The 27,638-nt window shown below is 44.7% G+C and overlaps 1 protein-coding gene across 7 annotated transcripts in view; it reads left to right on the forward strand.

Moving 5' to 3' along the window:
* Nucleotides 1-27,638, forward strand: part of PRKAG2 (protein kinase AMP-activated non-catalytic subunit gamma 2) — a 642,927-nt gene that overhangs the window by 328,037 nt on the left and 287,252 nt on the right. The gene's annotated exons all lie outside the window — the stretch shown is intronic.

Here is a 27,638-nt window from a genome sequence, read left to right on the forward strand (position 1 = left end):
TCTCCCAGTCTCATCAGATCCTCCTGTAACTCCTCACAATCAAGTCACGATTTAAAAACTGATTAATTTAGTTGTTCCCTTTTCTGTATACTCTATATAAAACTGATCCAGTACAGGTTCCTAGGGAGTTCCACTCTTTCCCTCTGTCCATTGGGAAAGCTGATTGGTTGTCCTTCTGTTTGTGTCCTGTGTTTTAGCCAGTTACAGTTCGCCATAAGACATTATCCCAGGACAAGCAGGCAGCATATTCTTGACTGATGGGTGACGGCACCGACGGAACCCCGGTACGGACAATTTTAGAGTGATTGCACTCTAAGAACTTGGAAAGTTCTAGTAGGCCGCACCGCGCACGCGCGAGTGCCTTCCCGCCCGACAGAGGCGCGCGGTCCCCAGTTTCTTAGTTTCCGCGGAGCTAAGAAGATGCGTTTCTTTTAACGGCTGTTGAAAGACTTTTTTGGTATCGCCTTCCCGCTCGCGTAAACCTTTAAGGAAATATTATTTCCTTCATTTTCTTTTCTTTATTAAAAAAAAACAAAACTTTTTTTTTTTTTTTTCTTCCAATTCTTTCAGTTTCGCCCCGGCGGGGCCTGTTGCCACCATCGAGGCCTCGGCCTTCGATTTGGCAGAAGCCGTTTTTACCTTCATGCCCCCTCAACCCGGGTTTAAGAAGTGCCAGCGGTGTGCACGACCAATTTCACTCACTGACCCGCACAACTAGTGTCTACAGTGTCTTGGTCCTGACCATCGAGCGTCTACCTGCACCCGCTGTGCGACTTTAAAAAAGACTTTAAAAAAGAGAACTCTGAAAAACCGGCAGATCCAACAGCGCTTATTATTTGGTGCCGAGATGTCTGATTCTGCGGCACCGGCACCGACATCGGCCCCGTCTCAGTCGGCACCCACCTCGTCAACACCGCGCGATACTGCGTCGGCGTCGCATCCCTCAGGTAAGCCGGCTAAGAAGCCTTCCCCGTTGGAGCGTCCTCCGGTCTCAGTAGCAGCGAGCCCAGTCCTGCCGACCTCGAGGCGCCCACGGAAGCGCTCCGCCCCAATAGAGGTGAGCCCCTCGACCTCGGGTTCCTCATCCTCGGGGCGTAGAGCGGCACCACAGGTACCGCAGAAGAAAAAGGCGGTACCGGTGCCTTTGCTGGACGAGCGGATTGCTGCTGTCCTGCAGGTGCAGCTTAAGGAGCAGTTGCAACAACTCCTTCCTGCACTTTTGACACCGAGCCTTCTGGTCCCGGTCCGGTCTGAGCCACCGGTACCGACAGTGGAGCAGCCCCTTTTATCGGCATCCACTTTGTCGGTACCGGTACATTCTGCTTCCTCGGTCTCCATGCCAGTCCTCGCACCGGAACCGAGAGCTCAACACCAGGCTGTTCAAACTTCGGCACCGATGCAGCCCTTAACGTCCCCCGGTACCGTGTCTATGAGGTCAGGTAAGTCGGCATGTAAATCCCGACACCTGGAACCCTCCACAACGGAATCTCGAGACCGCAGTTTTCAGGTTAGGGATCCTGATCTGTGGGGTGACTCGGAGGACCCTCTTCTCTCTGAAGGGAAATGTTCATCTGGTGATGAGGATCCTTCTGCTTTAGACCCATCCTCTAAACCAGATGTAACCTCTTTCTCATCTTTTTTGAAAGAGATGTGTGACTCTCTCTCTATTCCCTTGGAGGCTGAGTCAAAGAAATCCAAAGCTTTTCTTGATGCACTGGATTTTGACCAGCCTCCAAGGGAATATCTCAAATTACCTCTCCATGACATCTTGAGAGAGACTTTTTACAAGAATTTAGAGACACCTTTGACCGTCCCAGGAGCCCCCCGCAAGTTAGACTCTTTATATAAAGTCATCCCGATTCCTGGGTTTGACAAACCACAGCTCCCACATGAGTCTCTATTAGTGGAATCCACTCTAAAGAAATCCACGGGAGCTAGTGTGTACGCCTCAGTCCCTCCTGGCAGAGAAGGTAAAGCCATGGACAAATTTGGCAAGAGGTTGTACCAGAATGCGATGTTGGCCAACAGGTCAGGGAATTATGCTTTCCATTTCTCATTCTATCTCAAGCATCTCATACAAAATCTGACTGCTTTTGAGAAGTACCTCCCTGACCGTAAAAGATCTGCCTTTCGCCAAACTTCTTCATCGCTCTTACAACTTCGTAAGTTCATGGTCAGGTCGATCTATGACACCTTTGAGCTGACCTCTCGGGCCACGGCTATGTCAGTGGCCATGCGCCGACTGGCATGGCTCAGAGTTTCAGAACTTGATGTCAATCATCAGGATCGACTGGCTAATGCACCTTGCCTGGGGGATGAGCTGTTTGGAGAATCCATGGACTCCACTACCCAAAAGCTCTCAGCTCATGAAACTAGGTGGGATACTCTCCTCAAAACAAAAAAGAAGACCCCACCTACCAGGCCTTTTCGTCAGCAATCGGCCTACCAACGTCGATTTGTGGCTCGTCCTTTGCCACCGGCACCTCAACAACCCAGGCGTCAGAGGCAACAACAGAGGCAAAACACTAGACCAGCACAGCAGAAACAACAGGTGAAGCCTCCTCCTCCACAAAAATCCTCACAACCCTTTTGACCTGGTTCTCCAGGACATAGCCAGTATCCCTCCATCTGCCCATCTTCCGCTGCCTAAAGGAGGACGCCTTACTCATTTCATAAGCCGTTGGGAAACCATCACCTCGGATCAGTGGGTCCTCAACATCATCCGCCACGGCTACTCTCTCAACTTTCAGACTCTTCCTGCCCAAGGTCTACCAAAAGAGTCTGCTTTGAACACTCCTCAGTCTTCCCTCCTTCTTCAAGAGGTTCAATCCCTCCTCCTTCTGAACGCCATAGAGGAAGTTCCTCTAGATCAAAAGGGGCAGGGATTCTACTCCCGTTATTTTCTAGTCCCCAAAAAAACAGGAGATCTCAGACCCATTTTAGATCTTCGCAATCTCAACAAATACTTGGTCAAAGAGAAATTCAGAATGCTTTCTCTGGCCACTCTTTACCCTCTTCTCAATCAAGGCGACTGGCTATGTTCCCTCGATCTCAAAGAAGCATACACTCACATACCGGTCAATCTGGCCTCCAGACAGTACCTACGCTTCATGATCAATCGTTGTCATTACCAGTACAAGGTGCTACCCTTCGGTCTTGCCTCCTCTCCAAGAGTGTTTACCAAATGTCTGATTGTGGTGGCTGCCTTTCTACGTTCCCACCACCTTCAGGTGTTTCCTTACCTGGACGATTGGTTGATAAAGGCCAATTCATCTCAGACAGTTCTTCAGGCCACCAACCAGACCATCCTGTTTCTGCAATTTCTGGGGTTCGAGATCAATCTACCCAAATCTCATCTCATCCCCACTCAGAGACTTCAATTCATTGGAGCGGTCTTGGACACAGTCCTCATGAGAGCGTTCCTGCCATCCAACCGTCTTCAAACGCTTCAATCTCTATGTCAGCAGGTGCTTCCACAACATTCCATCTCTGCCAAGCAAATGATGATACTCTTGGGTCACATGGCCTCCACAGTTCATGTCACACCCTTCGCACGTCTTCACCTGCGCACTCCTCAATGGACCCTAGCTACCCAGTGGTCCCAAGCGATGGATCCTTGCTCACGTCACATATCTGTAACATCATCTCTTCGTAAGTCTCTACAATGGTGGTTGATATCCTCAAATCTCTCCAGAGGTCTTCTGTTCCATCTACCTCCTCATCAACTTATCATCACCACCGACGCCTCCCCTTATGCCTGGGGAGCTCATTTGAACGAGTTCCAAACTCAAGGACTTTGGACAGCTCAGGAAATGAAGCATCACATCAATTTCCTGGAACTCAGAGCGATGTTTTATGCCCTCAAGGCCTTCCAACATCTTCTCTTTCCTCAAGTCCTCCTGCTGTGCACAGACAATCAAGTTGCGATGTACTACCTCAACAAGCAGGGTGGGACAGGCTCTCGCCTCTTGTGCCAGGAAGCCCAGAAGATCTGGGCTTGGGCCACAGATCACCATCTATTCCTGAAAGCTATCTACATTCAGGGAGAAGAGAATTCCTTAGCGGACAAGCTCAGCAGAATTCTCCAGCCTCACGAGTGGACACTCGATCCTTTCACTCTACAGTCCATCTTCGCTCAATGGGGCACTCCTCAGATAGACCTCTTTGCAGCTCCTCACAATCACCAGCTGCCCCTATTCTGCTCCAGACTCTACTCTCCTCACCGTCTGGCAGCGGATGCATTTCTCCTCGATTGGTCCAATCTGTTCCTGTACGCTTTCCCTCCTCTGCCTCTCATGTTAAGAACCTTGTTCAAGCTCAAGAGGGAACGAGCCACCATGATTCTGATTGCTCCACGGTGGCCCAGGCAACATTGGTTCTCCCTTCTACTTCAACTCAGTTCCAGGGAACCCTTTCTTCTTCCACTGTTTCCTTCTCTGCTTACACAGCATCAGGAGACCCTTCTACATCCCAACCTCCAGTCTCTGCACCTGACAGCTTGGTATCTCTCGGGCTGACTTCTCATGATACTCTTTTGTCTCAGCCCGTTCGTTCCATTCTGGATGCCTCCAGGAAACCGACCACTCTGCAATGTTACCATCAGAAGTGGACACGATTTTCTTCCTGGTGTCTTCTTCATCATCTTGATCCCACTTCCCTTGCAGTGGAGACATTGTTGGATTATCTTCTTTCTTTGTCTGACTCTGGCCTCAAGTCTACTTCCATCAGAGTCCACCTCAGTGCTATTGCTGCTTTTCATGAGCCGGTTCATGGAAAACTTCTCTCAGCTCATCCCTTGGTGTCCAGATTCATGCGGGGTCTTTTCAATGTGAAACCACCTCTTAAAGCCCCTCCTGTAATCTGGGATCTCAATGTGGTTCTTTCCGCCTTAATGAAGCCTCCATTTGAACCTTTGGCTACCGCTCCTTTCAAGTTTCTCACTTGGAAAGTACTTTTCCTTATTGCTCTTACCTCTACCAGGAGGGTCAGTGAGCTACATGCACTAGTTGCAGATCCACCTTTTACTGTCTTTCATCATGACAAGGTGGTTCTGCATACACATCCAAAGTTTCTCCCTAACGTTGTCTCTGAATTCCATCTCAACCAATCTATTGTTCTGCCTGTCTTCTTTCCGAAACCTCACTCTCATTCTGGAGAACAGGCTCTGCATACTTTGGACTGTAAGCGGGCTTTGGCTTACTATTTGGACCGTACTAAGCCCCACAGATCATCACCCCAACTATTTCTGTCCTTTGATCCGAATAAATTGGGACATCCTGTTTCTAAACGTACGCTGTCCAATTGGCTTGCAGCGTGCATTTCATTCTGTTATGCTCAGTCCGGACTGACACTGGAAGGTTCTGTCACGGCCCATAGAGTTCGAGCTATGGCAGCATCTGTAGCTTTCCTCCATTCAACTCCTATTGAGGAAATCTGCAAGGCTGCTACTTGGTCCTCAGTTCATACTTTTACATCTCATTATTGTCTGGATGCTTTCTCCAGACGGGATGGGCACTTCGGCCAATCTGTTTTACAAAATTTGTTTTCCTAATGGCCAACCTTCCCTCCATCCCTCTTTTTATTAGCTTGGAGGTCACCCATCAGTCAAGAATATGCTGCCTGCTTGTCCTGGGATAAAGCACAGTTACTTACCGTAACAGGTGTTATCCAGGGACAGCAGGCAGATATTCTTGCGTCCCACCCACCTCCCCGGGTTGGCTTCTTAGCTGGCTTATCCTAACTGGGGACCGCGCGCCTCTGTCGGGCGGGAAGGCACTCGCGCGTGCGCGGTGCGGCCTACTAGAACTTTCCAAGTTCTTAGAGTGCAATCACTCTAAAATTGTCCGTACCGGGGCTCCGTCGGTGCCGTCACCCATCAGTCAAGAATATCTGCCTGCTGTCCCTGGATAACACCTGTTACGGTAAGTAACTGTGCTTTCCGGACAATTCTACAGTATACGCTGACACCTGGAGGTATGTACCTTTCAGGCACGTCAAAGGCTACACTGATCTAAAGGTGCCTTTGTGCACTAGGTACTATACTGTATGCTAGTGCCTAGCACCTAACTGCAAGGAAGACATGTCTTTCAATTACATACATAGTTTATAGAATATTATAAATTATATGTGTCATTTGGTGCACACTTAGGCGTGCCAGCTTATGCTGAAATGGCAGAAGAGGTTGTGCTTAAACATGAGCACACCAATGCCAATACACATTAGTACTCTGTAATGCAATCTTGGTGATAAGAGGAATTATCCCATTTGCCTTCTACCCCATAAATTTTTAATTCCTGAAAAATCTCTCATAAAGTACCTACATATAATAAAATGCCAACTGCTTTGGCTGTCAGGACCTATACCCAGAATGCACTGGGAAGGAGGCCTACGACTCTGATTGGCCCAGGTGCCTAAGGCTCCTTTATGGGATGAAGGGAAAGGGAGGAAGAAGGAAGGGAAAGGCCCGCCATTGTGAAGTGGCAGGCCTGCTGGCCGGAGGGAGTAGGCATCCCTCCAGCTGGCCTTACTACAAAAAGGTATGGAGGGGTTGGGGTGCTGGGAGGGGATGTGTGTGGGGATGGAAGCTCGGGGGTATTGTTGATTGGGGGTTATGGGTTCAGAGGAGGCTTGCTGGCAGGAAGAAGGTTGGGGGTGGTGGCAGGAGGGAGTGGGTATCCCTCCTGCTGTGGACATTCTCGAGGGAGGAGGGGTCCTGCTACGATCAGCTGATGGCAACCCGATTCTCTAACCGGCGCCTGTGACATGGACGCTGGTTAGAGAATCGGGGTGGTTAGGCGGGGTTAGGTGTCTATTACATTACAGATTTCTATTCCGCCATTACCTTTCGGTTCAAAGCGGATTACAAAAAGAGTTATGGAAGAAGGGTTACAACGTTAGATCAGAGAAGGTTTCCAAGAGAGGGAAAAGTAGGACAGACGTGATTCTGTATAGGATGCCGGTGTCCAATTCTCAACCGCTACTATTCAGTTGTTGAGAGCGACATCCTATACAGAATCTGCCCTAAAGCGCATAAATATCCATTTTCAAAAAAACAAGATAGATGTTTTGCAGTTTTGAAAATGGGTATGTTTGGTACTGAATTTTTGTGCGTGTTCTTCAAAATGTCTAAACTCAGATTTAGATGTCATATTGAAAATGGCCCCTCCACATCAAATATAGTAGATCAAATGTGCATGCCTGGAACCTTTTTCCAAAGTCCACAAAATAGTGGAAGGGGGAAGGGGAAATGATTTGATATACCACCTTTCTGTGGTTACAATCAAAGCAGTTTACATATTATATACAGGTATGTTTTTTTATACCTGGGGCAATGGAGGGTTAAGTGACTTGCTCAGAGACAGAAGGAGCTGGAGTGGGAATGAATCAGTTCCCCTGGTTCTCAGGCCAATTCACTAACCATTAGGCTCCTCCTCCAATCCACTACTTCTCAAATCTCAAACTTGCTTGCCTAGGGGGAAAAATTCAGCAAACGTCCTCTAACATGCTTTTCATTAGCTAAGACAGAGAATTTTATAGAGTAGCTGTTACTTCTCATTAGTTACGAATATGCAGAAAGGTGTCACTTTAAAACTCTGAACTCCTCCCCTTCTGCAGTGAACAGCTCCCCCTTCAGTTTTCTTTCTGAAAGCGAACTCGGAAGGTGTGTCCTGATCTGCGCTGCTGCTTTTTGTTATTTTCGGGCATCACTCTTCGAATTTTCGGCGTAGCTTTGGTGCTCGGAGGTCCCTTTCTTGGGCTTACTCCACCGGGGAAAGGACGAAGTCCCATGTGGGTGGACTGCTGCTCCCAAGCCAATTTCTTGGAGTACCTGTGTGGCCAGCCTGCTTGGTGTCCCTTCAGGAGCTTTAGGTCTGTTCCCCTGGAAGCTGTTCGCCTGCTGATTTGTCAGAGGTTTGAGCGCAGGCTGTGGGGCCCCTGAAAACCCTAGACCTACTGATGAAGGTATGTACGTTATGGGCATGTGGTTTAAGGGTGGGTTTAGCTATCTGCCCCGCCAGTTTTTACAGGAGTACTTTTCCTATAACAGCCCACTTTGTAACAGCTCTCTGGGTATGAAGGAACCTGATGCAAAGTTTCTCCTCTCGGTGTATTGCGTGGACCTTCAGGGTTGGGAGTCCATGGTCGGGGACTTGTACTGGCCATTTCTGAGGCAGAAATCCTTTCCCTGCAGGCAGGCTGATACAAGATGACAGGCACCAGAAGTCACAGTGAGTACTCCCATTATTCCCTATGGGGAAAATGGGGGGGGGGGGGGGGGTTTCTGAAAAACCCAGTTTTGAGAGTTTCTGGTTTTAGGGTTAGGTTCCTCCACCTCCAAAACCCCTTTTTTTATATATTTTTTGTTTTTCTATTTAGCTTTAACTATCTTGTATTTTTAGTGATTTTTTTTTTCTTCAAAATTCACTTACTAGTCCTCTCAGCTGGCCATGTGGCAGGAGTAGAGAATGTCTAGGTCAATTTTCTCAGCAAGAGACTCTAGATCTGGGGGAGTGGTCTCTGTTCCAGAGGTTATTCACCCTCATTATGCAATGCTGGGGAAAATCAGAAGTGAATCTAATGGCCATAGCCAAGTATGTGAAGGCAGATCGTTTCTACAGTCGAAGAATCGAGCAAGGAAGCGCAGGGCTGGATGCCCTCATTCAGCTCTGGCCCTCCATTCCTCTATGTGTTTCTTCGTGGGCCATGGTGGGTCAGATCATCCACAGTATAGCGAACTATCAGAGAATGGTGATTCTGGTAACTTTGGACTGGCCCCACTGGCCTTGGTATGCGGATCTGGTGCATCTGCAAAGGGACAGGTGTCTCAAACTGTTGTTTCATCAGTCAGGGCCCAGTTCCCATGGAGAATCCAGAACGCTTTGGTCTTAAGGCATGGCTCTTGAGTGCAAGGCCCTAATTCAGAAAGGTTACTTGAAAGTTGTCATTATGATTCTCCTTAGAGCAAATGCGAAGACCTGGCAGTCTTTCCAGTTATGGTGCACCAAAGAGCTGGGGAGACTAAGAAGGCTCCTATCCCAGTGATTCTAGAATTCTTACAGGCCGGTCTTGAAAAGGGCCTAGCAGTTTTGTCTTTCATGATGCAGATAGCTGGTATCTCATATTTTAGGGCCCAGAGAGGCATGCAGTCATTAGCATCTCATCCAGACATCACTCAGTTTTTGAGGGGGGCACTCAAATTGTGATTCCCGTTGAGTTGGTTGTTCCCATCTTGGGACCTCAATGTGGTTCTGAAGGACCTATGAGGGGCATTCAATAATGTATCTACCTTGGTAGGAAAGAAGAGTTTTCAAAAAATGTTTGTTCCATTTTTCAGGATAGTCTCCTGATAGCTCCATACACTTCATACACTTTTCCTGCAATGACTAACCCATTTGAAAAGAATTCTTCTGTTTGACCTTCAAACTAGGACGTCACAGCTTCCTTGATATCCTCATCACTTGAAAACTGCTGTCCATGAAGAGATTTCTTCAAAACTCAGAACAGGAAATAATCCGATGGGGGACAAGTCAGGACAGTGGATGGTTCATTTGCTGAAATCCACATTCTCAGTTTTTTTCTCCTTGATTGACTCCCGTAAAACGATCATTGTGTTGGCGTAACTCTCCCCGTTTATGGTAGTCTTCTGTGGCATGAACTCCAGAAGCCAAAGTCCATCATCCCAGAAGACAGTTGCCATGACTTTAGCTGCAGAGTGTTCTGTCTTGAACTTTTTTGGGGTGGGGGTTGACTTGTGCTTCCACTGCATTAATTTCAAGTTGGACTCAGGATTTCTGTGATAGGCCCAAGTCTCATCTCCAATCACCAAACAATGAAAAAATTTCACTTGGCCTTCACAGAGCTATCTCCAAGTTCTCCTGAGAGCATTGGAGCCTCGTGGCCTTCTGAATGGCATCAGCATTCTTAGAATCCATCTTGCTCTAACCTTGGACATGCCCAACTTTTCATGAATTATTTTCCAAACTGTACCTGTCAAGATGTCCATTTCTTCAGCTATTTGGGAAACCTTAATTTGTCTGCCAGTACATACATGTGTATGCTCTGAACTACTGGCACAAATGTATTTGTATTGCCATATTGTGCTGCTGATTTAAGTTTCTAAAATGGATGCTCCTGCCACATCTAATCATTGCATGAACATCCATTTTGGAATGGATCTTTTAACAGGCTTTATGTCAGCAGATCCGGTTCTAAAATACTAACAAAACATGAGAAAGAGGGAGCGAGAGTCCTGGCGGAGAACATTAAGAAGGCCATTGAGAAGGCTTTAAACTAAAAATCAGGGGAGAGCCATCAGTCGACAACCGGTCGATGACCCGGACACCAGGATACCATGAGGAGGTAAATTCAGGCACAGATCCGGGGCAAGATCATGATGACACCACGAGAGGCGATGAGAAAGATCAAATGGATACAAAAAAGGATGTGAGGACCACTAAATCCAGGAAATTGGCACGAACAGAACTTAAATGTATGTACACGAATGCCAGAAGTTTAGGAAACAAAATGGGCGAGCTGGAATAACAGAAACATGGTGGAATGAGGAAAATGAATGGGACACAGCATTGAAAGGATATAAACTATACAGAAGAGATAGGATTGGGCAAAAAGGGGGAGGCATTGCTCTGTATGTCCAGGAAGAAATAGAGTCTGTTAGAAAAGGTGACACAGAAGAAAATGGTAAACTAGAGTCACTCTGGATAATGATTCCGGGACAAAAAGAAGCAGACATACATATCGGCCTCTATTATCGACCCCCGGGTCAGACTGAGGAAATAGACAATGAAATGATGGAGGAAATTAATCGTAATTGTAAATCAGGAAATGTGTCAATTATGGGAGACTTCAACTATCCAGGGGTAAACTGGAAATTGGGAACATCTAACTGCGTAAAGGAGATAAAATTCCTGGAAATGATAGGAGATTGCTTCCTTGAACAAATGGTAGCAGAACCGACAAGAGGAAATGCAATCCTGGACTTGGTCATAAATGGCATTACTGGAAGGACAGCGGATGTAGAGGTTATGGCTCCGCTAGAGACAAGTGATCACAATATGATCAATTTTACCATTGGCATCGAAATGGGGAAACCAATCAAGACTAAATCCACGGCCTTTAACTTCAAAAAGGGGAATTACGACAGCATGAGAACCATGGTTAGAAAAAGGCTCAAGAAGGGCAAAGCGGAATACCAAACAGTCGATCAAGCATGGTCTCTACTGAAAAACACTATCACAGAAGCACAGAATCTACACATTCCGAGGATATCCAAAGGAAAGTGAAAAAAGAACAAAGGTGAACCAGCTTGGTTATCCAAAGAGGTGAAAGAAGCAGTGAGGAGAAGAGAAACTCGTTTAAAAAATGGAAAAGGGAAAAAACAACGGAGGCCTGGAACTGTCACAAAATCGACCAGAAAAAGTGTCACAGGTGCGGTATATAAACCCAAGGTTTAGTTTAGTTTAGTTTAGTAAGAAACGCCAAAAAATTCTATGAAGAAAAGATAGCACAAGAAGCCAAAAACTTCAAGCCCTTTTTTAGATATATAAAAGGGAAAAAACCAGCAAGAGAGGCAGTGGGCCCTCTAGATGACGAAGGAATGAAGGGGTCAATTAAAGAGGACAAACAGGTTGCCGATAGGTTAAATTCATTCTTTGCCTTGGTCTTCACAAATGAGGACATTTCATCAGTGCCAGACATAGGGAGGATATTAACCGGAGGCATAGAGGACAACCTCGCAACAGTGAATGTGACGTTGGACATGATATACGTTCAGATTGACAAACTAAAAAATGACAAATCCCCTGGACCAGATGGAATTCACCTGAGAGTATTAAAGGAACTTAAGCTGGAAATTGGTAAACTATTACAAACCGTAGCTAACATGTCAATCAGAACAGGGCAAATACCAGAAGACTTGAGGACAGCAAATGTCATCCCAATTTTCAAAAAAGGATCAAGAGGTGATCCAGGAAACTACCGACCTGTGAGCCTCACATTGGTTCCTGGGAAGATAATTGAAACACTTATTAAAGACAGCATTGTGCAACACTTGGAGGATCACAACCTAATAAGGGCTAGTCAACACGGCTTCAGGAAAGGGAAGTCTTGTTTGACAAATTTACTACAATTCTTTGAGAAAGTGAACAAACATATGGATACTGGTGATCCAGTAGACATAGTTTACTTGGATTTCCAGAAAGCGTTTGACAAGGTCCCACATGCAAGGCTTATGAAGAAATTATTAAGCCATGGAATAGGAGGAGAAGTGCATAGATGGATCGGTAAATGGCTAGAGAACAGAATGCAGAGGGTTAGCATAAAAGGGAAATTCTCGGACTGGGTGAAAGTGACTAGTGGAGTGCCCCAGGGCTCGGTTCTTGGGCCTATTTTGTTTAATATTTTTATAAACGATCTTGAGGAGGAAACAACATGCAATATAATAAAGTTCGCCGATGATACAAAATTATGTCGGGCGGTTGGCTCTCATAGGGACTGCGAGGAGCTTCAGAAGGATCTGAGACAGCTGGAATCATGGGCAACAAAGTGGCAGATGAATTTTAACATAAATAAATGCAAGGTGATGCATCTAGGAAAGAAGAATGAAGAACACGAGTATAGAATGTTTGGGGTAACATTAGCAAAATGTGAACATGAAAGGGATTTGGGGGTACTGATTGACAGAACCATGAAGCCATCGGCGCAATGTGCGGCGGCGGCAAAGAGAGCAAACAGGATGTTGGGCATGATTAAGAACGGGATCACGAGTAGATCGGAAGAAGTCATAATGCCACTTTATAGAGCAATGGTCAGACCACACTTAGAATACTGTGTCCAACACTGGTCTCCTTACCTCAAGAAGGACATAACTCTGTTGGAGAAGGTGCAAAGGCGAGCCACGAAACTAGTCAAAGGAATGAAAAATTTGAGCTACGAAGAGCGCCTCAGGAAACTGGGACTGTTTACACTCAAGAAGTGAAGACTGAGAGGCGATTTGATAGAGACTTTTAAAATATTAAAAGGATTTGATAAAATAGACCAAGAAGCAGCATTACTAACATTTTCAGATGTGACACGGACAAGAGGTCACAGCCTGAAACTGTCTGGCAGCAGGTTCAGGACAAATGCCAGGAAGTTCTGTTTCTCACAACGAGTGGTGGGTGCTTGAAATTCTCTTCCTGAGGGTGTTGTGGCAGAGACTACTCTTCGGGGTTTCAAGCACAAGTTGGATATACACCTTTTTGCAAATCATATTGAGGGATACGGTAATTTCAGGCTTTCTTAATAGAGAACCTAAATGGGCTGCCGCGTGAGCGGATCGCCGGACTTGATGGACCTCGGTCTGATCCGGTGAAGGCATTTCTTATGTTCTTAGAAGTCCCAACTTGTATATCCTTTCTAAAATGCTGTTCTAAATCATTCTCCTTAGTTGCACAGGATGTACTGGAGTTCAGTCCTATAAAGATTAGTCTGGAACTCCCAAAACCGTTTGGAAAATCTCTTCAGTAATACATGAGTTGGCTACCTGAGATTTTTGCTGAAACTAGTGGCTGTAACCAGTTGGACATACACACTTTTTCAGACCCTCGAGGTCTATACATCTCTCAAAGTTGGACCAGATTTCCTTTCTCTTCTGGTTTAAGCTCTATCTTGCCTTAATCCCTTCTTTTTGGGCACCAGCCCCTGGAGTCACATTTTTGGTGCAGAAGAATACTGCATTATCTGTAGGGCTGATCCCTGGCTACTAGTGGCACATAGTGATGCCAAAGCCCGGAATTGGGAATGGTTAAGGGCCATTCCAGACTTTGGTGTCACTATGCGCTGCTGGCCTGTGAAACCCTTGTCTACATTTCCAGCACCTAGGGTCCCGTCAAGCCATGGTTCTGGAAGCAGCGCATGCTGCGGGTGCCACTTAGAGAAATCAGCCCCTTAGTGTTTGCCTGTACATAAACAGTTCACGATGAAAGTGCAATCTAAATTGTCTGTGGCTGAAAACCTTCAGCCGCTCGGTGTTCATATGGAACATCATATGTTCAGATGAGCCAGTGCCAAACTACTTTAAGGCTTTGTGTATGACTGCTAGACCTTCTTAAAACTGATCAAGCCTGCTATCTAGTTTCATTGTCACTAAGGGGTAGCATATGGTGGAGAACATAAGAATAGCCTTACTGGGTCAGACCAAAGGTCCATCAAGCCCAGTAGCCCCTTCTCACTGTGGCCAATCCAGGTCACTAGTACCTGGTCAAAACCCAAGGTGTAGCAATATTCCATGCTACCAATACAGGGCAAGAAATGGCTTCCCCCCATGTCTTTCTCAATAACAGACTATGGACTTTTCCTCCAGGAACTTGTCCAAACCTTTCTTAAATTACATCAAGTCCTACAAAAGGTACTTAAACAAAATCCTTAAGATGCTTCCTTTATAAGTGAACAAAATGCTTTCAGACAGTACTATAATAAAGATAGGTCTGGTGATAGTAGTTCTGCAAAGAGCTTGTTGACAGTAGCAAGTTTTCATGACAGATCATGTACAGTGAAGGTGAGTGAAGTACTGATATTACACAAAGATTACAGGATTTGAATGATATGTAGTTTAGGACCTCATCTTTATATCTCACTAGCTCATGCAGTCTCAGTTGGGAGTCTAATTGCAGACTAGATGGGCATTGTGGCCTTAATCTGTCATCAAATACAGCATATATAATCTCATCCCATTTTCTTCTAGGAAACATGGCGATGGCTGGTAACTGTGAGGGCTGCATGCACACACTATATTGCTCCTGAATTACTCCAAGATGGAGAAAAAAATTATTTAAGACCCATAGAGCTTTGGAATTCCTCTATTTCCTTCAGTAAACAAACCACACTTGTCAATTTTGGAATTGTTCCAAAAACAGAACATCTACTGAAGTAATTGTGCAGAAAGAAAAATGCAAACAGTTGCACGAGTACAGTTCATCAGCAAAATTGTAAACATTAGTACCGTAATAGGAATTTATATCAGCTGATGATTCTTCCTTTAACCAATTGTAATTGCACTCTTGTAGAATGTTAGGAATTATCAGGAAAGCAAAGATGAGAATGTTATAATGCCCTTGTATCGCTCAATGGTGCATCCACATCTCACATGCTATGTGCAATTCTGGTTGCCACATCTTCAAAAAGATATAGCAAAATCAGAAAAGTGTGCAGCACCCTGAGCTGAAGGTTTCAACATATCTTCAATGGTGATACCTAGATCCTTTTCCTGGTCAGAGACTCCTAAAGTGAAACCCAGCATCACGTAGCTATAGTTCGGGTTCCTCTATCCCACAGGCATCACTTAGCATTTGCTCACATTAAACATTTTGACACCCAGTCTGCCAAGGCCTTCTTGCAATTTCTCACAATCTTCTTGCAATTTGACAACTTTGAACAACTTTGTGTCATCAGCAAATCTAATTATCTCACTAGTTATTCCCATCTCTAGATCACTGATAGACTCGTACTGTAGGTTAAAAAGCAGCAGTCTCAGCACAGACTCCTGGGGAACCCCACTAGTTACTGGAAAAAAATATAAAGAACTCTGTTCACACATTTCCAAATTAAGGCCCTCTTTTTGCTAAGCTGCAGTAGAGGTTTCTAACACAGCCCAGTGCGCTAGATACTCTAATGCTGCTCCGACGCTCATAGGAATTCTAATTCACTTGTTGTTCAATTAAATTGTGTGTACCACAATATAAATGGATAAAAGACAAAAGCCTATATTTGCTATGAACCGACAATGTAGCACCCATTTTTGCGCTGCATTGTCGGTTCATAGCAAATATAGGGGCTTTTGTCTTTTATCCATTTATATTGTGGTTTGATGTTGACCTTACTCACCATGGACCCCTGAAGAAGGTGTGTTTTCCCAAACACGGACCGTGTTGGGTCTGTTGGTTTGTAAAAAGGTGATATTAGTTACCGCATTTAATATTGGGTAAAATAAACAAAGCCTGCATCTTGTACACACTGTCTGCATTTTTGTTCTTGTTTTTATTTGCTGCTTCTGTATTGCAGACTCTGTTGGATTTCTTTTTTTGTTTGTTTGCCCCAGGTGAATGCTCCATACCAGACCCTCATGTGTCCTGTTACATCTGTATTTATAGCTGTTTGGATAAATTTTAAAAGAAAGAGATGGGGGGGGGGGGGATTTAATACATTTTTTTAATATCGACCCTCGTATAGTAGGCCAACATTTTTCTTTTTTGAAACCTGCAAGCAGTGACATTATTAGTAAGGTTAGAATTTTCATTATAGCTTATTTTCTCACCTCCCAGTAGCTCACAATCCCCACAGTTATTCTACAGATATAGAATTTGATGAAGTGAAGGAGCTACTAGACGGTACAGACATTGTTTTAAAAGTGAGGCTTATTATTCTAAGGAAGAGAAAGTTTAACGTTGAAAGGGGAAGTCAAAGAGGGAGGATGGTTATTGCAGCGTGGATGAGGGAGAGAAATGAGACTGCCCTAAGAAAGGGATAGAATTAAAGACAAGATAAAGGCCCCTCTTTTATCAAGCTGGGTAAGGGTATTTTATCGCACACTGCTGCAGTAAAAGCTCCGACACCCATAGTATGGGCGTCAGAACTTTTACCGCAGTGACCTGTGATTTAAAAAAAACCTTATGTAGCTTAACAAAAAGGGGCCAAAAATCGGTAGAGAATAAGACCATTCTGAGCCATACGAGTGTAATTACCGGTACATCTTGTGCAACTCACCCACGTCACCATGGCCAATGAGAGGAGACAGTGGGATGGGAGCACTTTTTCTTCCCTCCTTATTTGCGGCCTTTGTGTCCACTGTGCACATACAGCCCTTGGTGTGGCACTAATGAAGAGAGAAAAAAAACTTCATATGAAAATAAAAGTTGTTAGAGTTGACTATAGTATTGCCAATCCACAGTCTGGGATTCTGGATGTAAATGAGATTGATTCTTATATTTGTGTTAGAACACAAAACAAATTTAAAAAGGCCTGAGTCAAACTGAACATTTAGCTAGGCCTTTGTGCTGCCTCTGATAGCGGGAAACATTGAGGGCTTAAAGGAAGTATGGAAGAGGGAAGCAGTGAGCTGTCCATCTTACTCCAGCCTTGTCATTTAAATTAAGGATTCTGTAGATTACACTTTCCACTGGGGAAACAAGATTTTTTTCTTCACCTGAACTACGTAAACCTGTTTACATCAGAAAGCTATTTAGAGGTTTACCAATTTCTCAAGTCACAAACAAATTCTAAATGTTATTCCTTTTTCATTAGAAAAGCTCTTAAAAAATGCTGGCTAGATTTTTACTGCCTCTTTTTATGGCTTTCTCCATAACATCATTTGTTCTGCTTGAATTGCCTGGAAGCATTTTCCCTTTTATGTGTGAAGGGTTTTTTTTTTCTTCCCAGGGGAAGAAGTTGAACCTTTTCTTAAACTATTTGAACCATAACTGTTAAGTGCTCTGCAGTGGATTGTTTTAAGCCAGGCTGCATAGTGAGATCTAATCTTCTCTTCCACAGTATAACATAGCTATAGGGTTTATTTTATTTATGAAGGCAGAAAATCAGATAGTCTGGGGATTTTTTTCTTTTTTTTAGGCGCATGGTTGCTTCTTCTTGCTTTGCTTTCTAACCTTGAATGACTGGCCAATCGAGCCTGATTGCTTTGCCAATAGAGAGAATCAAAAGGAATGTTTACACCTAGACTGACTCCTTTAGTGCTGCTCTAAAATTAGCAAGGTGTATCCTGTAATGAGAATGGTCTGTCCTGGTCCTCAAGTGTATCATCACTTGGATGCACCTGGGCCTGGATGCTCTAAAATTGCCATTAAAATTCTGTTGCTGTGGGTCCGGTAAATATAAGGTGACCATACGTCCCGTTTTGAACGGGACAGTCCCGTTTTTGGATCCCCTGTCCCGTTGTCCCCACACACAGCTTCGGGACGCCAAAATGTCCCGTTTTCAGGGACAGTGTCCCGAAGCTGTGCGTGGGGACAACGGGACAGGCGATCGCTTCCTGTCCCTCCCCTGCCGCACCAAAAAAAATAAAAGCCTCCCTCCAGGCCCGATTTAGGTCCACCGCCGCTGCTCCTCTGCTCCTCTGCTGCCACTTTCTGCCTTCTTTCTGACGTCAATTCTGACGTCGGAGAGGACATTCCGGGCCAGCCAATCGCTGCCTGGCTGGCCCGGAACGTCCTCTCCGACGTCAGAATTGACATCGGGAAGAAGGCTTCCGGGTTCGAGGAGTGGCATCAGAGGAGCAGCGGCGGTGGACCTAAATCGGGCCTGGAGGGAGGCTTTTGTTTTCCGCAGTAGGGGGGGAGTAGGTAGGCAGGCAGGCTGGCTGGCTCTGGGGGAGGGAGGGAGGCAGGCTTTGGGGGAGGTAGGCAGGCAGGCAGGCTGGCTGGCTCTGGTGGAGGGAAGGAGGGAGGCAGGCTTTGGGGGAGGTAGGCAGGCAGGCTCTGGGGGAGGGAGGGAGGTAGGCAGGCAGGCAGGCTGGCTGGCTCTGGGGGAGGGAGGTAGGCAGGCAGGCTCTGGGGGAGGCAAGTAGGCTGGCTGGCTCTGGGGGAAGTAGGCAGGCAGACTGGCTGACTTTGGGGGAGACAGGCAGGCTGGCTTTGGGAGAGGCAGGCAGGCTGGCTCTGGGGGAGGAAAGTAGGCAGGCAGGCTGGCTCTGGGGTAGGTAGACAGGCAGATTGACTTTGGGGAAGGCTGGCTTTGAGGAGGTAGGCCGGCAGGCTTTTTGGGAGGGGGGGTGGGACAAAGGCTGGAAGGCAGTGAGGGGACATAGGAAGGAGGGTTGAAGGAAGGAGAGAAAACGGCAGAGAAAGGGGGGTTGTAAGTAGAAGAAAGACTAGAAAGATAAAGGCCTGGACCAAAGGGGAAAGACAAGAGGCAGAATCAGAACTTTGGGAGGTGCAGACAGAGGGGGAGAGTCCCTGAGGAAGAGCAGAGAGAGGCAAGATCATAACAGAGGAGGGAGAGAGAGAGAGGGAGACCTGGTACAAAGGTACAAAGGAGAACTGACACTGGATCTGGGGGCACTAGGAAGGAGGCACTGGGGGCACTAAGGACATAGGAAGGAGGCGCTGGGGACACTTAAGAACATAGGAAGGTACTGGGTGCACTAAAGACATAGGAAGGAAGGAGGGAGGGAATAGAAAGGGACAATTGTTGGGCCTGAGTGCAGAAAGAAATGAAAGATAGGATGCACAGTCAGAAGGAAACGCAACCAGAGACTCATGAAATCACCAGACAACAAAGGTAGGAAAAATGATTTTATTTTCAATTTAGTGATAAAAATTTGTCAGTTTTGAGAATTTATATCTGGTGTCTATATTTTGCACTATATTTGTCTATTTTTCTATAGTTACTGAGGTGACATCGTTGAAACCCCCCCAAATATAAATAATTAACATTTTCTCTGTGTATAGAGTGCTTTGTGTTTTTTTTTTAATTTTATGGTTACCATTATGAAATAATAAGATATTGTGTGTACATGAAAAATGAATGGAAGAAATTGGGGATGGGGCTAGGGTGGGATTGGGGGCAGGGCTAGGGTGGGGCTAGGACGGGGTTGGGGGCGGGACTGAATATTAATAGATGTCCCTTTTTGATGAAAAAAATAAATGGTCACGTTAAGTAAATAGTCCAATTTGAAAACAGTGATTGATATTCAAACAATTTCACATGCAAATGAGTTTCCCCTTGGTCCACCGTAAATCTATCCGATCAGTCAGAGAAAGTGACACATGCGCAGGGCTGGCAGAGGAAGCTCTGAACAGCTGAGCAGTAGGGGAAGCCCTGAAGCAGCTATTCGGGGCAGGAAGAGTAGGTTTGTTTGTTTGGGCACAGATGTGCGTGTGTTACACATGCATAATATCAGTGCCCAACTAAAAAAAACAAACTTGTGCCAGGATCCCCCACTCGACAACGGCCCACCCCACCGAACTTTAAAAAAAGAAAAAAAAACAATTGGCAGGAGGGAAGCCCATGCCTTCCTGCCTTGGCCACCCGGACCCCTCATATTTTAATTGAAATTAGGAAGGAGGGATGTCCACTCCGTCCTGCTGCTTCCACCGTCCCCCAACAAACTCCCCAGTGAACCCCCCCATCTTTAAATAGAAGATCAGCAGGAGGGATGCCCACTTCCTCCTGCCATCGGGACCCCCAGCGAACCCCCAACACCTCTCCCCAAACTCCTGACACCCCTTCCCCAACCCCGTACCTTTTTGATGAATGGCAGGAGGGTTGTCCACTCCCTCCTGCCACCAGGACACTCCTGACAAAACCCCCCAATTTTAAATGGAAGATCGGCAGGAGGAATGCCCATTCCCTCCTGTTGGCAGGCAGGCCTCTTCCAAAAATGGTGAGCCTTCCCCTTCCCAGTGCATCCTGGGAAGGGCCTAAGGCTACTCCTATGTTCTTAGGCATTCTGAGATGCTCTAGAAAGGGGCCTAAGGCCCTGATTGGCCCAGGTGCCTAAGACCAGGTCTATGGGAGGGCCTTAGACACCTAGACCAATCAGTCTTCGGTCTCTCCTAGTGCATCCCAGGACACTCACTTTCTCCTGTTGCTGCCCTCCCCCCCTTTGTGAACCCTTGACACCCTACCCCAAACCCCTGACACCCCCTTCCAACCCTGTACCTTTTTGATGAAGGATGCCCACTCCCTCCTGCCAGCAGGCCTACCTCTTCAAAATGGTGGGCCTTCCCCTTCATGGTGCATCCTGGAATGCACTGGGAGGGGCCTAAGACTCGGGGGTGTTGAGGTTTTGCGGGGGAGGGGCCCGGCAACAGGAGGGAGTGCTGATCTTCCATTTAAAAGTGGATGTTCCTACTGTTCTGTTCTATTTGGTGACAGTGTCTGACGGATTGTATCATTGTTGTTCTCAGTGACTTAATTTGTGGTCATTCCTGTCCAATTGTTGTACTTGTTAAAAAATTAATAAAGATGATTGAACACACAAAAAAAAAAAGTGTGTGTGTGGGGGGGGGTGGGGGGGGTTGGTGGTGTGCAGTGGTACAGGTGGCTGAGTCAGGAGGGAGAGGGCTTCCCTCCTGCCAATTTTTTTGAAGTACAGGTCGTCATGGGGGGCTCCCGGCACAATTTTTTTAATTTTTTTAAAATAGAGACAGATATTGTGCGCGTGTAACACATGCACATCTATACCCATAAAAAAATTTAAAACGCTGTTCAACTTTTTTTCATGCTACCGGCACGTTTAGACCTGTCGGAGATTTTGGAGCGTTAAAAACCGGCTCTTGATTTTGTACATCATGTGGCCATCAATCAGATTGCACGTTTTAGTATTGATGAGCTCGTTGTAATATATTTACATCAGGAGCTGCTACAAACCATGGAAAGGACTGCTGAAATACTATGATGCTAAATCGATTAAAACTGGTTTAGCAACGATTGTTAAATACACAGTGAGTTTTTGTGCATCTGGCCCTTGGTCTATGTTAGATAAGCCATAAATGGCCATGTTTACTAAATGTTAGTGGATGCTAATGGGAACTAGCAGCTAATTTCCTTCTCATCCATAAAAATAATATAGGTGTGGTTGCATTTGGCACACATTAGCATTTTTAGCAAGCATTAACATTTATTAAACACTACCCAAATAGTGATAGAAGAGATCCTTTTATTAAGGTGTGCTAACTAATTTAGTGCGCTAAATGTTAAGATGCCCATAGGAATATAATGGATGTCTTAGCATTTAGCGCACACTAATCTTTAGCATGCGCTAAATCGGTTAGTGCACCTTACTCAAAGGACCCCTACATTACTGCAGTGCACAGCATTAATCCTGATCCAATGAGAGTTTAAGATGACAGACTGAAATTAGCTTTACATCTACTATTTTTTTCGGTTATAGCACCCCAGATCTGGAACAACTTACCAATTTACTTACGTGGTGAATCCTCACTAGAAAAATTTAAAAGCTCTTTAAAAAGTAACTTGTATAAGGACGCATTTGAGACATAGAAAGCATCATTCATCTGTCATTAATGCATATGCTGTAATACCTAATTTTAATCAGCCTTTACGTATAGGTCGCAATCTCCTTTACCTTCTCCTCCAGGCTTAGCCATGCTTTCAAGATTATTACATGCATAGAATTATCTGACCTTGCGTGTACAACAAATTTTTAATAAACTTGAAACTTGAATGAAGTGTAACAATACAAATTTTTTATTTTTAAATATCTTTATTCATTTTTAACACTTTCATTAAGTGAATACAAGAAAAATTAATTTTACACTTTATACATCACTTAAAATCTTTACAATGTATATTTATATTTATATATATATAGTGATCCATAAAAATTAGAAGCATGAAACATAGAAACATAGAGTATGACGGCAGAAATGGGCCGGCAGCCCAACAAGTCTGCCCACTCCAGATCCCTCCCTCCATGGGTTCAAGCTTGCCAGTTAAGCTTTAATGTGAAGAGATACTAAGGGCTCCTTTTACAAAGGTGCGCTATGGGTTTTACCGCACGCACCGGATTACCGTGCGCTAGCCAAAAATCTACTGCCCGCTCAAAAGGAGGCGGTATCAGCTAGCGCGCGCGGCATTTTAGTGTGCGCTATTCCGCGCATTAAGGCCCTAGCCTGCCTTTGTAAAAGGAGCCCCAAGTAATGCACTTCAGGCGCAGAAATCCAAAGGAGCTGTATGGTATAGGATGAACTAGGAGAAGGACTTTGAGGTAATGATGTCCAATGATCTCAAGATGGAGAAATATTGGGGGCGGGGATCAAAGCCAGAAGGATACTCGGAGACTTGGGCATCAAAATGGCATATGACATTTAGAGCTCCTTTTACTAAGGTGCGCTAGCGTTTTTAGCGCACGCACAAGATTTGCACGCTAGCCAAAAAATTAACCGCCTGCTTATAAGGCGGCGGTAGCGGCTAGCGTGCACAGCATTTTAGTGCGCGCTATTCCGTGCGTTAAGGCCCTAACGTACTTTTGTAAAAGGAGCCCTTAATGTGAGCAAGTGCAAAATGATGTATGTGAGAAGAGGAACCCAAACTATATCTATGCAATGCAAGATTCAAAGCGGTCTGACAGGGGGGCACGGAACTCAATTTTGTACCCCTCCAGGATTATGTTGACCAAAAGGCCGACAGTCTGCCTCTGGCCTGGCTGCATTGTGCTTTCTTAGTGGCTGGTGAGGAGCCTTCATTTCCGGTACCTATCCGGTATCAATCTGTAACACCTTCCTACCAACTTCTGCATTGGCTGCTGATGGAGACATGTGTGAGGTTCAAGTTTGGATGTTTTTGCTTTAAGGTACTATTCGAATTAGCCCCTAAATATATAACTGACCTTTTCTCTTTCACAAGAGAAGCTCACACTTGAATTTTGTTTCCCCACCAGTTAGAGGATGTAAATTTAAAAAACATCATCAACATCTTCTCACACATCAGGCAGCATTATGGGGTAAAGACCTGGAACAATTGCTTATGCCTACTACTTATGGGGAATTTAGGAAAAACCTAAAAACATATCTATTCCTAAAGTATTTAGGTAACTGACCTGTACAATCTTAGTCCACAATATCTGATCTCTAGGGCTGTTTATCACTAGCTCTTAACTTTGTTAATTCTGCTCAATCTGTAGCATCTTTTAATCATTGTAAACCACATAGAACTTCACGGTCCTGCGGTATATAAACTGTTATTATTATTAATAGGAACCTTTGTTAAGAATTACCTGGGATTCCCTCCCCCCATTTTATAATCCTCCTACAAATCAAACAGCTCTGTTTAAATTTCTCCTCAATGAAATTTCTCCTCAATCAAAGAAGTAAAATGGAAAAAACTATACGACGGCCTACTAGCCACTCAAGCAGCAAAAATAGATAACCAAATCTCCAACCTATTGATAACAACTCCAACCTACAAGATGTTCAGAAAGGAAATAAAAACTATACTCTTCAAGAAATCCCTTAATAAAGCTTAATACCATGAATACCCCTTCTTACCATCCCCTCCCCAACCCCTGATCCTTCTTATCCCTCTCTTGGAAACGATCTCTGATCTAACTTTGTAACTCTTCTTCCATAACTCTTTTTGTAGTCCGCTTTGAACCGAAAGGTAATGGCGGAATAGAAATCTGTAATGTAATGTAATGTTAGTCCTGGACTGGAGAGTATAAACTCTAGCTTCCCCCTTGTAACTGTGAGCCCTAACTTTGGCAACTAGATGTCACCATTGCATGATGACTAAGAGTTCCTCTGTCCCATGGCATGTGAACATTGTATCCTCAGTAGGGTAGCACAGGTCCTTCACAGGACAGCACTGTCACTGAACCACTTAGCCTGCCCCCTTCCCCAACACTCTTGATGTGACACACTATTAAAAAAAAAGTAGGTCTAATTCATTTTTTCACTTTTTTGCTCTTTCACTCTGGGTTTTTTTTAATTCTTTATTGATTTTCAAGCTATAAATGCGCAATAAATGAATCACATATATGTACATTATATAATAAGCGCAACAAACTTTCAAATATTACTGCAACAAAGAAATTTCCCCCTCCCTCCCAGCTAATATACAAACAACTAAATCAAAACCTTCATGAAACCATTCATAAAATCCCTGGACCAATTCCATTCCATTCCCTTCCCTCCCCCCCAGGATGTGTATGCTTATAAAATAAAATAAAATAATTCCTCTTCACAGTATTTAGCCAATGGCTCCCACACATCCATAAAATTCTTTCACTCTGTTTTATTGAACTTGTTCCTCATTCCTTATTTTGAAATTTCGCCTTGCAAATGATTGGTCTATTCTCACTTCTGGATGAATGAGTGTGACTCATTAAAACTCTGCTCCAGGTTATGCACTGTTTCAGTATTAACTTTGGAAAACATCAGTAAATATGAATGATTACAAATGTTGTGAAACATGAGTCATTTCAATACAAATGCTGAAGTGCTTCACCCCTGAAAGGTCATTAATTGATCAAACATATATCCTAGGGGGGAAATAATGAGTACAATGGTGCAGAAATTCTAATTATAGTCAGGGAAGCTTTTTCAGCAAAGGGAAAAGCTTGGAAATCTACTAAAATGCTTGAAGGCATCAGAGATATGAGTAATATAGATTGAATTATTAATAAATAACGGATAATAAGGTTCTCAGTGTTCTAGGAAGAAAGGACTGAATGTAGCACAATGTAACTGCCAGTTACCAAGTGCGGCGTTGCAAATGCATTTTCACGTGTTATGTGAATGCAGTGAGGTTTCTGCCTTTCTGTGGAACATTATGGACTAAATTTAGTAAATGGCCCTCAAATTTGGGTGCCGAAAAAAAAAAAAGTGCCCCGAGCGCTATTCTGTAAACAGCAATCCGAGTTAGGCACCGTTTATAGAACAAAAGAAAAAAGAAGACCCAATAGTCCACAGTAGAATCAATCCGACGCTAAAAACAAAAAAGACTGTGGATACAGATGTTCTGGAAATGATTTATTATACGCTCTTTCACCATAAAACCATAAAAATACAAATATAATAGTCCAACCGGACCCTACACGGCCCGTGTTTCGGCAAACACGCCTTCCTCAGGGGTCCAGTTGATGTAAGGTACACAAATAAAGAAATGGACTAAAAACAGTGTACTTGTCTTTAAGCATATAGTTGGAAATGACAGGAGAGAAGCAAAGTGGCACGAAGAATTGCTATGGAACAACACGCCTAGCTTTTAGGCGCGAGGATTTACACCAACTGACCCTGTTGTAAATCCTGCGCCTAAATTAGGCGCAGAACCCATAAATTCTATAAAAGCGTGCTTCTCTATAGTAGAGAGTTGCACGGGGACAGAAATCCCACCCATCCCCGTCCATCCCCACCCGTCCCCATCAGGATCCTCTCCGTCCCCACCCATCCCTGCAAGGAGTTACCTCCATCCCCGCCCGTCCCCATAAAAAGCAGCAATTACTTCTGACAGGATCATCAATTCCACAGTTTCTTTTGTGTTTGCGCTGCTGTTTTCCTTGTGGAATCTCTTTGGTGAAACCCTTTTTTTGTTTTCTGTTCAGGTAATTAACTTAGACCCCCCTCTTTTACTAAGGCTGACGTGTCCATTATATTATATGGACGAACCCTGCTTCCAAAGCCTTCCATCCCCGTGGGAGTCCCGTGGGTTAGGGGGATTCCCACGGGACCCCCGGGATTCCCGCGATCCCCGTTCCCGTGCAGACCTCTACTCTATAGTGAATGCCCCTGACCCACTTAAGCCCCTTTTTCATTGCGCACTTAAGGATTTGCGTATGCATCTTTATAAAATATACACTTAGAATGCGTACATCCAAATTGCTACCGATTAAGACCAATAATTGATTATTAACGCCTAGTTATTGGTGCTAATAGGCTCATTACTCAGTCAAAGTGCACGTGCAAATAGGGTGTGTGCCCAAATTTGCATGCACAATTTTAAGCACCATTTATAAAATTCTCCTGTATGTCTACAGAATTAATGCAAAGGGCATGAACACTAAAATTAAGTAGGGCATTAACCTGGTCATATATCTGAAGTTTCAAAGTATTATAACCAGGACAAACAAGGTCAGAATGCATTGTACATTTTTCTACCCTTTACATTCCCCATCTGACCATACATACGCGACCTTGTAGCAATATTCCTTAGTTGGAGCCCAGCAGCACTCTTTGGAACCCTGCATTCCAAATCTAGCCACAAGTTGGCACTGTTGTGCAGTGACAGGGACTTCTTGCCATTGCCCAGAGATAGAATTTGGGATTTAACTCATGCTTTTTTCTGTAGTATCTCAAGGTAAGTTACATTCAGGTATTGTAGGTATTCTGTCCCCAGAAGGCTTACAATCTAAAGGGCCTTTGTTTACAAAATGCACCGAAGCCCATAAGAATTGAATGGGGTTCAGTGCATTTACCACAGCAGCATCACTACTGTGGCTTTGTAAAAGGAAGCCCTAGGTTTGTGTACATAAAGCAAAGAAACGTTGAGTGACTTGCTCAAGATCAAAAAGGGTGACAGTGAGATTCACCTGGTTTCCCTGGTTCACTGCCTGTTTCTGTAATATTGAACAACTCTTCCACTACACCATGGGACAGAAGCTGGGCCCAGGAATTGAGCCTGGGTTTCCTACACCGCACACAGTTTTAAGAAAAAAATAGAGGAGAGTGTAATGTAGTGGTTAGAGCTACAACCTCAGCACCCTAAGGTTGTGGGTTCTAAACTAAACCTTAAGTTTGTATACCGCATCATCTCCACAGAAGTGGAGCTCGACACGGTTTACAGGAATTAATAAAGAAAGGAACTCCAATGGAAAGAAGAAGGGCTTGGTAAAAAGGAAGGAAAGAGGGGACTTAGTATAATGGAGAGGGAGGGAGTAGTTACATTTTGGAGAAAAGCCAAGTTTTCAAATGTTTTCTGAAGCGTTGGAGGGAGGTCGAACTCCGAAGATGGGCAGTAAAGCTGTTCCACAGCTCGGTGATCCTGAAGAGGAGGGATGTTCCAAGTTTTCCTGTTCAAACCTCAGGCTGTTCCTTGTGACCCTGGACAAGTCACTTATAAACCTTCACCACGCCAGGTACATTAGATAGACTGTAAGCCCGCCGGGACAGATA

The sequence above is a fragment of the Geotrypetes seraphini genome, chromosome 2, assembly GCF_902459505.1.
Source record: "Geotrypetes seraphini chromosome 2, aGeoSer1.1, whole genome shotgun sequence".
NCBI lineage: Eukaryota > Metazoa > Chordata > Amphibia > Gymnophiona > Dermophiidae > Geotrypetes > Geotrypetes seraphini.